Source organism: Mus musculus, chromosome 16 (assembly GCF_000001635.26).
Source record: "Mus musculus strain C57BL/6J chromosome 16, GRCm38.p6 C57BL/6J".
Classification (NCBI taxonomy): Eukaryota; Metazoa; Chordata; class Mammalia; order Rodentia; family Muridae; genus Mus; species Mus musculus.
The window spans coordinates 97,934,108-97,944,823 of NC_000082.6; the positions used below are offsets into that span (position 1 = coordinate 97,934,108).

Consider the following 10,716-nt stretch of genomic DNA (forward strand, 5'->3'; position numbering starts at 1 on the left):
CTGGCAGTGATGTTATGGGTATCCTCTGTCTTGGAAAGTCCCCTGCCTTGGGCAGCCCAGAGTACCATGGTAAGGAACAAGAGCCTAGGAGGAAGTGCTCTTGGTTCCCCCAGCTCACTGGCATTCACCCTAGGACCATGGCTGCTGCTGTGGCAGGGACAGCTTTCAGGCATCTGCTAAGCACATGGACAACTATAGAGGTCCTGAGCCTTGCTTGTCTTATGCTGGTGACAGACAGATGGGAGCTGATGGCTCCCTTGCAGATCAAGAGTCCTAGGGATGAAGTGGACTTCTGAAAGAACTGGAATCAACGCCTTAAACTAACCTCATTCACACACTGGTGGGAAATATTCCACAAGATGTGGCCCAGACTGAGTTCTATAGGACTGTTATGAGACCCTGAGTAGCAGAGGGCCACAGAGATGCTTTCAGAAGACTTTCTTCTAGGCTGAAACTCTGTTAAGTTCGATTATGAGGAGAAACAAGATAAAACACAAAATAGCTGTACCTACCTACACAGGAAGAATCCCACTCCTGCCTGCTTCCCTTCCTCCCCCTCTCCCTCCCTCTTCCTTTCCCTCTCCCTCTCCCCCTCTTCCTCTCCTTCTCCTTCTTCCTCCCTCACTCCCTCCCTCTCCCTCCGTCTCCTCCCTCTCTTTCCCCCCCACTTCCCTTCCCCTCTCTCCCCCCTCTTTCTCTCCTTCTTTTTCTTCTTCCCTCTCCCTCTTCCCCACTCCCTCCCTCTCCCTCCCACTCTCCCTTTCTCTCTCCCTCTCCCTCCCTCTCTTCTACTCTCTCCCTCCCCCTCCCACCTCTCTCCCTCCCTCCCCTCCTCCTCCTCCTTCTTCTTCTCTCTCTCTCTTTCTCTCTCTCTCTCTCTCTCTCTCTCTCTCTCTCTCTCTCTCTCTCCCTCCCTCCCTCCCTCCCTCCCTCCCTCCCTCCCTCCCTCCCTCCCTCCCTCCTTCTCCCTCCCTCCCTCCCCTCTGTGTGTGTGTCTTCCAGCCTCAGGTGTTATTTTTCATGAATCCTCTACCTTGTTTTGAGACAGGGTCTCTCACTGATCTTCAGTTCATGAAGTAGGCAAGGTTTTCTGGTTAGTGAGCCCGAGGAATCCACTAATTTCTGCCTCCACAGGGCTGGGATTACAAGCCACTCTGCCTGGCTTTTTCATGGATTTTTGGATCAAATTCAGGTCCACAGCTGGTCCCAGTTGCACTCTCTCTCCAGCTCTACCTTAGCTTTGAATAAAGTCTCTGATTTGTCTTTCTCTGACATATTGCCATACTAAATGAGGAGTGATGTAGGGCTTAGGGTTCTGGATGCTGAGAAGTCCAAAAGCATAGCTTCAGAATCCGAGAGGACCCCATTCTGCACCATGACGTGAGGCAACAGAGGGTGAGAGCTAGCTAGACATGACCTACTTCTCTCAGGCCACCTGAGCCAGCTGCAAGATTCACCTCTCTCAGGACAGCTAGCCACTTCCTGGGCCTCAGCACAAATCATTGCCTCAGCTCTCTTGAGGCCCACTGCCAATACTGTTGCATTAAGAGTTGTTTCCAAGGCCATTGATGGTAATGCATGCCTTCAGTCCCAGCACTTGGGAGGCAGAGGCAGGCAGATCTCTGTGAGTTTGAGACAGGTCTGGTCTACAAAGTTTGTCCAGGAAAGCCAGGGCTATTACACAGAGAAATTAAAAAAAAAAAAACAAAACAAAACTGGGGGGGGGGGAGTTGTTTCCAACATGACAGTTTGAATTGAAGGTGTCTATCGAATGCTTTCTATATCAGCCTAACTAAGATGTCATTGTGCTTGACTGCTTCTGCGATGCCTCTGAGCTCAGCAGCTGCTCCCTAACAGGTCTGCCCTTGACTGACTTTGATGTTAATTGTTCTGGTCTGTATTCTGTTTAGGATGGTCCCTTATGTGAAGTGAATCACTCTAAGAAATGCAGATGAAAAAAGGAAACCTGTGAGTTAAAGCACGAGGATTAGTATGAAAAGAAAAATCCAGAGCTGGGTGTTGTGGCTTGTTCCTGTAATGACAGCACTTAAGGGGCTGAGGTAGGAGGATCACCATGAGTTTTCTCAAAACAAAGACAAAAACACAAACAACAACAAAAAAGCCTAAGTGTATTGGTTCTTTATTGTTACTGTGACCACTTGACAGAAGCATCTTAAGGAAGGCAGGGTTTACTCTGATTCACAGTTCCAAGGCAAAGAGCCCACCATAGCAGGGAAGCCAAGGTGGCAGGTCTTGAAGCTGTGAGGGAAGCGGAGAGTTCTGAACGCTGGTGCTCAACTCTCCTTTTATTTAGTCTGGGACCTAAGCCTACCAGATGGTACTATGTTTATTAACTTAATCTAGAAACTCCTTCACAGGCATACCTACAAGTTTGTTTCTGTGAGTATTCTAAAGACCATCAAGTTGACAATCGAGATCTCACTAAGTACTCAAGGCAGATGTGTGTCAGGGCTCTCTGGCTCTTACTCACCTGCCCCGGGTCATCAGGGATCACATGCCCATGGTGGAGGCTGGGCAGACACTGTGTGCTGAGTCTCCACTTGTCACCCCAGGAAAGGAAGGAGACCATGGTGCTGTAAGGGGGTCAGAGGACATCACAACAAAACAAAACAAGATGTCTCTGTAAAACAAAATGTTTGTGAAATCAACTTTTAATTTTCATGTTTTCACTTGTCATGTTCTCCTTTCCATCTTTTGTTATGGAGTTTATGTTTGTTACTTTCTGTTTTTATAGTCCAAGTTTGTTACCACACACCCACAAGCATCCCTGTTTTGTCCCTACCTTTGTCCTACATGATTTCAGGCCAGTCTTCCCATGCTGTCTCCCAAGACTGCTTCTTACTAACCTTTGGAGAGAGCATCATGACCTGACTGGGGATCAGGGCAGGATCCTGAGTCCCTGCTAATCTCCACATTTCCCACCCAGTCTTTCCTATGTTTCCATTCTTGTTTATGTTCTCTTCAATGACGGCTTTACCATTCCTCAACCTTTGATTTTATCTGCAAAGATGATAGGCATCAGTGTGACTTCAAAGTCTTCATCATCTTGATGGGTATTGGTGGAAGAGGGGGTATTAAAGGCATGGAAGAAAAGTCTGTGAGGGAGACTGGCTCTGGTCCTGCATTATGGAAGCTGGTTCCCCAAGGATGGTGTACACAGCTTCATCCTGCCCACAAATGTGCTCAGGTGTGGTTCCATTTTTGGATACCAAACAGGTCACTGAATGCACAAAGAAAACAAGGCTACTTGTTCCTGTTCATTTTTCACTCAGCATTCTAGAAGTCATAGCCTATCTAATACCAGGTGTCCAGTCCATGTTCTGGGTCACACCTGAGAAGAGCTGTAATCTGCCTGGGGTTGCATGACTGAGGCCACAAGGTGGTGTCCTCCTGACCTACTTTGTGACTCAGCCTTCCTTTGGTACAGCCTGTGACCAAATGGGCCCTGGCATCATTCTGCCTCAGCTAAACCACTGACTGACTCTTGCCCAGATTTTTTTACTGAGTCCAGGGGAGGCTAGTGCCATGCTGTGCAGCATTCACAGGTCTTAAGCGATATACATTATCCCTGGGAACAGACCTAGACTTATGGGTCCTAGAAGGAGATGGAAGGCAACTGACAAATGTTCACTTCTATGTCTTAAATGCTTTCCTCATTCTCAGAGTATAACCATCCTGAAAGAATGAAGATATTCAAAGAGACATATACCTGTGCCCTCACTTTGGCTGTCAGACTATGGAAACAATGGTTTCCAAGGAATTAGAATTTCCACAAGGCTTTGTGTGTGTTTGTTGCATGTACATGTGTGTGGTTGCATGTGGAGGTCAGTGGTCAATCTTGGGTGCTTCGTCTCAGGATCCTTCCACCTTTTTTGAGGAATAGTCATTCACTGGGACCTGGTGCTCACTGATTAGGGTAAGCTGGCTGGCCAGTGAGCTCCATGGATGCTGTCTCTCCACTTCTCCAGGACTACCACAGCAGAACGTCTTAATATGGGTTCTAGGAATTGAGCTCCCATTGCTTGGAAGTCAAGAGCTTCCACAACTGAGCCACTTCTCTCTTAGCCTGAGTGTCCTTTTGATGTTTTTCATCTCTCTCACACTTTTGTGGTTATTTGATACAAAGTCTCATTATGTAGCCCCTGCTGACCTAGAACTTACAGAGATCCTCCTGCTTCTGTTTCCTCAACTTGGGGGCTAAAGTTGTGTCCCCTGCCATGCCCAGTCTTCATGCTCAATCTCTGGAGATTTTTCCTAATGTCCCTGCTTCTTCATTTACTCTTTATAGTCCTACACAAGTGTGTCCATCAACTCATTTCTTGATTTTTCAATTTTTTTTCTTTTTTAAAGTACTGTTTGTTTCTCCTCAAATCCACCTGCTGAGCCCCAATGATGTCCTGTTACCTGTCCTGCTCATTTGTACACTTTTTTCTTTCCTGCCTCTCTTCCTTTCATTCTTTCTGACCAGGACTTATGTAGTCCAGGCTTGCCTTGAATTCATTATGTAGATAAAGATGACCTTACATTGATCTTCCTGCCTCTCCCTCCCAAATACTAAGATTACAGCCATAGGCTACCATGCTGGCTCAGGCTGTGCTAAGGATTGAACTCCTTTGACAAGATGAGAAGTGGAGACTGGAGAACTTGCTGGAAACTCTAAGGCCAGGGAGCTACTAGAGTATGGAACACAGAAGCAGAAACTAGAGACCTATCTTCAAGCAAGGAGGAAGGAGAGAATCAGTTCCTAAAATGTTGTCTTCTGGCCTCCCCATTTGTACTGCGGCATATGCATGCCCAGACACAAAATAAATAGAAATAAGAACTAACGTCTTCATAGACTCCAGTCCTCACATCTGACCTTCACGAGGCTGTCAGCAACAGAACAACTCTCCATTTCTATGTCTTCGAACCTAGTTTTCCTGGCTGCCCTGTGCGACCTCCTCCTTTGATTCATCTTGCTTCATTTTTCCCCTCTAATCAAGGCCAACCTGTTACTTACAGGGCCACAGAATGTTCGTCCCCTCTGTTATCTGTGTTCTGGAAAAAACACTATTCTCCAAGAATAGGGTTTCTAATTATGTACATTGTGAGGCTGAGTGGAACTCTGTAACCTCTTCCCACCATCATTATGACCAGTCTAAGTATGTCCAGAGAAAGTCCCCTCTCTAGCTGACCTGCATTACAAACCTCCCCCTGGCAAGCACCACTATGCCCAAATTGTCACCCCTAGCAGACATTTCTTCAGCAGTGTGCATGGTGGTGGTGGTGGTGGGGACTGTGGAGGAGCTCCTAGTTCTTCTTGGACACAGAACAGCACTACAGCAGATGACTGTGCTCAGTGAAAGGGCTAGCACGGTGACTTCTGACCTTACCAAAAATCCAAACAGAAATAACACCCTACCTTACACACACTTCAATCGTCTCCCTTTCATCTTTATCTACTGAACAACTTTTTTTTTCTTTTTTGAAAAAAAAATCACTACATATTTGTGTATGTGTCTATGAGCAAAGGCACACATGCTACCACACACATGTGGAGGTCAGATCACAACTTTAAAAAAAAAAGATTTATTTATTATTATATGCAAGTACACTGTAGCTGTCTTCAGACACTCCAGAAGAGAGAGTCAGATCTCATTATAGATGATTGTGAGCCACCATGTGGTTGCTGGGAATTGAACTCATGATCTCTGAAAAGAGCAGCCAGTGCTCTTAACCGCTGAGCCATCTCCCCAGCCCCCCAGATTACAGCTTTCAGAGTTAATTGTCTCCCTACACTACCTGAGTCTTGGAGAGTGGACTCAGGTTGACAGGATTGTTGGCCTTTACCTACCTTTTTTTCTTTTAAAGACTTGTTTCATGTAGCCTAGGCTGACTTTAACTAGCTAGCAGAGGAAGACCTTAAACTTTATTTTGATTTTTTTTGCCTCCACTTCCCTGAGTGCTTGAACCAAAGATGTCTTAGTTAGGCTTTTAGTGCTTTGAAGAGACACTATGACCAAGGCAACTCTTATAAGGCAAACATTTAATTGGTTTTAGTTTCAGAGTTTCAGTCCTTATCATCATGGTGAAAAGCATGGCATCATGCAGGCAGATTTGGTGCTGGAAAAGCTAAGAGTTCTACATCTTAATATGCAGGCAGCTAGAAGATTATATCTTCCACAATCATCCAGGAGGAGGTTCTTTTCCACACTGTACAGAGCCAGCCTGCACTGTCAAGGCCACACCTCCTAATAGTGTCACTTCCCATAGACAACCATTCAAACCACCACAACGGGTGTGTGTCATTATGCCCAACTTACGTAGTGTTAACCAGAAAAACAAGGTCTTCCTCATACTAGGCAAGCACTCTACCAACGGAGTCCCTTTGATGGACTCTATAGAATTAACTTGCAGACCCACCTCAATGATAATGGGATCTCAGAATAAAACCTCTGCTTCTTTACATGCCAAATGTCCTTTTCCTAGTGGCATAGACAAAGGCTACTTACCTATCCTGACTTCCTGATGCCCTGTTGTATCAGACAGAAAAGTAAATCAATGTGCTTGCTGTTTTAACAACAAATCACCTTAGTTACCATCGATGAGGAGAATCCACATGGACTTTTCCCCCAGAGGAGCAAGCCAGATGCCAATCCAGCCTCCTCCTCTAGGGTGTAGCCTTGCCCCTAGGGCAGAGTAAAGGCTGCCTCCCATTCTCAGGCTATCAAATTCAAATGCCAGGCTGTGGCTTTGGGGATCACTGGAAGTGAAAAAAGCATGGTTATTCAGGTTTACTGTGAAGATAATGTAAACGTCAAGCCCATATATGCATGAGCCACTTCCAAACAAGTCCTATAAAGCTGTGACTACACACATACCAAACATTAAACACCATTTTCTATTCCATCCTTCCTCCACCCAAATTAGCTCTCCCCTTCCTCGTTCCAACGATTTAATTATACCTATGCTTGTGTGTTCATGTATGTGCACTGAGTATAGGTGTCCTTGGAGGCCAGAAAAGGGGATCACATTCACTGGAGCTGGAGGTACAGGCAGTTGTGAGCTGCTAAGTGTGGGTTCTGGGAACCAAACTCGGGTCCTGTGAAGTAGCAGTGTCTTAGGGTTTCTACTGCTGCAATGCAACACCACGATCTAAAAGCAAGTTGAGGAGGAAAGGGTTTATTTGGCTTACTGCTAGATTATAGTTCATCATTGGAAGAAGTCAGAACAGGAATTCAAGCAGGGCAGGAACCTGGAGGCAGGAGCTGATGCAGAGGCCATGCATGGAGGAGTGCTGCTTACTGCCGTGCTTTACATGGCTTGCTTACCCTGCTTTCCTATAGAACCCAGGACCACCAGCCCAGGGATGGTTCCACCCACCACAGGCTGGGCCCTCACTCACTGATCACTAGTTGAGAAAATGCCTGACTGCTGGATCTCATGGAGGTATTTCTTCAACTGAGGCTCCTTCCTCTCTGATGACTCCAGCTTGTGGCAAGCTGGCACAAAACCAGCTAGCACAAGCAGTATGCACTCTCTCTCTCTCTCTTTTTTTAAGATTTATTTATTTATTATATGTGAGTACACTGTAGCTGTCTTCAGACACACCAGGAGAGGGCATCAGATCCCATTACAAATGGTTGTGAGCCATGTGGTTGCTAGAAATTGAACTCAGGACTTCTGGAAGAGCAGTCACTGCTCTTAACCACTGAGCTATCTCTCTAGCCCAAGCAGTATACACTCTTAACCAGTGAGCTGTGTCTTACCCTTCCTCCTTGTGAGTGCATGTGTGTGGAGGACAACCTCAGGTGTAATTCCTTAGATGTCATTCATTTTGTTTGTTGAGATAAGAGGCCCCTTGCTGGGGGCTAGAGAGATGACTCAGTGGTTAAGAGCACTGGATGTTCTTCCAGAGGACTTGGGTTCATTTCCCAGCCAGCACCCACATGGCAGTTCACAACTGTCTGTAACTCCAATTCCAGAGGATCTGGCACCCTCACACAGACATGCAGGCAGAAAACCAGTGCACATAAAAATAAATAATTAAAAAAAAAAAAGGTCTCTTGCTGTCCTGGAACTCAAACAAGTAGACTAAGCTTGCTGGCAGGCAAGGCCCATCTACCTGTCTGCCTCCCTGATGTAGAGATTATCACTGAAAGCCACCATCTAACTTTTTCCACCCTCAGCTTTTAGGTACATATTCATTTATATTACTAATTTATTTATTTCAACATAGGCTTTCACTACATACCCCTGGCTGGCCTCAAACTCAGATGTCCATCTGCCTGTCTCTGACCTCCAAGTGCTAGGATTAAAGGTGAATGCCACCATGCTTGGCAATATGAAGCTTTTTTCTTTCTTTTTAATGTACTAGGGATGAAACTCAGCTCCTAGTTTGCACTGTCTTAGGGTTTTACTGCTGTGAACAGACACCATGACCAAGGCAACTCTTATAAAAAACATTTAATTGGGGCTGGCTTACAGGTTCAGAGGTTCAGTCCATTATCAAGGTGGGAGCATGGCAGTATCCAGGCAGGCAAGGCACAGGCAGAACTGAGAGTTCTTTGTCTTCATCCAAAGGCTGCTAGTGGAAGACTGACTTCCAGGCAACTAGGGTGAGGGTCTTAAGCCCACACCCACAGTGGCACACCTACTCCAACCAGGTCACACCTATTCCAACAAGGCCACACCTCCAAATGGTGCCACTCCATGGTCCAAGAATATACAAACCATCACATTCCCCTCCCTGGCCCCCATAGGCTTGTTCAAACACATGAGTCTATGGGGGTCATGCTTAAACATAGCATAATGCAAAATGCATGTAATCCAACTTTCAAAGTCTTCATAGTCTATAGCAGTCTCAACAATGTTAAAAGTCCAAAGTTCAAGGTCTCTCTGAGATTCATCCAATCACTTAACTGTAATCTCCAAAGAAAGACAGGAAACCAGCTGGGCAAACTCCAAACTCTGCATCTCCATGGCTGATGTCAAAGTGGTCTTCAGATCTCCACTCCTTTTTCATCTTGGTTGACTGCAACAAACTGCTTTATCCTGGGCTGGTTCCACTCCCTGTTAGCAGCTTTCCTCAGCATGTATCCCATGGCTTTGGCATCTTTATCATCTTTGAGTCTCCAAGGCAATTTCAATGTTACAGCTTCTTGTTTCAGTGTCTGGGATCCCACGTGATCTTTTGGGCTCCTCCTAAAGGCTGGCATCACTTCTCCAGCTCTGCCCTCTGTAGCACTCTAAGCTCAGGTTGATCCACTCTACTACGGCTGCTGTTCTTTGTGATCATTCCATGGTACTGGCATCTCCAATACACTGAGGTGTTCTACTCCAACTAGGTTTCATCAATAGCCTTTCATAGGCTCTCTTCATGGTGCCAAGCCTCAAATCTTTTGCATGATCCCTTCAGTCCTGGGCCATCAACTACAGCTGAGGCTACACCTTCTCCAGTGGCCTTCCATGACCTCTCACAGTGCCAAGCCTCAGCTGTTCTTCATGACACCTTCATGCCTTCAAAACTAGTACCACCTGGGTGACTCTTACACATTCCCAAGTCCTGCTGCAGCACAAAGTAAAACCTTGGTTATCTCTGGAACACAGCCTCTGTGCTCTCAGAAAACACTTCCCAGAAAATTTCACCTCTCTTCTTAATCACAGCTAGTTTCTTAGCTCCAACTAACCAGCATCAATAGTTCCAGTAATGCAAAGTTTTCACTTTAGTAGTTCTGGTATCTTGTTAATCACAGCTGATTCTTCAGCCCCAGCTAACCAGAACTACAGAATCTTCACAATCAAAATAGCAATGACCCTGAAAGAGTCTTTAATCTTCCCTCTGAAATTTCACAAGCCAGGCCTCCATCTTCTGCACTGTTCTCAACATTATCTTCCAAGCTCCTACACATCTGACAGAGCCCTTAACACCAAATGGATCTTCTAGCCCAAAGTTACAAAGTCTTTCCACAGTCCTCCCCAAAACACTGTCAAGCTGTCACAGGAATACCCCACTTCTGGTACCAATTTGTCTTAGTCAGGGTTTCTATTCCTGCACAAACATCATGACCAAGAAGTTGGGGAGGAAAGGGTTTTATTCAGCTTATACTTTCACATTGCTGTTCATCACCAAAGAAAATCAGGACTGGAACTCAAGGGTCAGGAAGCAGGAGCTGATGCAGAGACCATGGAGGGATGTTCCTTACTGGCTTGCTTCCCCTGGCTTGCTCAGCTTGCTTTCTTATAGAACCCAAGACTACCAGCCCAGAGATGGTCCCACCCACAATGGGCCCTCCCACCCTTGATCACTAATTGAGAAATGTCTTACAGCTGGATCTCATGGAGGCATTTTCTCAACTGAAGCTCCTTTCCAGCTTGTGTCAAGTTGACACACAAAACCAGCCAGTACAGTAATTAAGCTATCTTTCCAGATGTGTGTGTGTGTGTGCGTTTCAAGTCTGATTGCTGAAGGACCTAGGACACCCACATTGAGTGCCAATGAACATACACATACTTCTCCTTTTTAATCCCAAACTAAAGAAACTGAGGAAATGGCTGGGTTCAGAAATCTAGGAGGAAAAGAATCCCATAAGGGTATGTGATATCTTATGCTTCAAAGCAAAATACCTGAAGGGACATGTAGACTAATTTAAACATTAAATAAAGACGGAAGGCAACATGCTAAAGCCAGTTAGATAGAACAGAATCAGTGGCTCC

General features: G+C 45.7%; 1 long non-coding RNA gene across 1 annotated transcript; it reads right to left on the reverse strand.

Annotated features, from left to right (window-relative positions):
• Nucleotides 1–2,123: 2,123 nt before the first annotated feature.
• Gm41514 lies at nucleotides 2,124–6,044 on the reverse strand. The gene is made up of 2 exons (XR_876315.3): nucleotides 2,492–6,044; nucleotides 2,124–2,259 (listed from the first exon to the last, which is right to left on the reverse strand). It is a non-coding gene; the product is annotated as a predicted gene, 41514 (long non-coding RNA).
• Nucleotides 6,045–10,716: the final 4,672 nt, after the last annotated feature.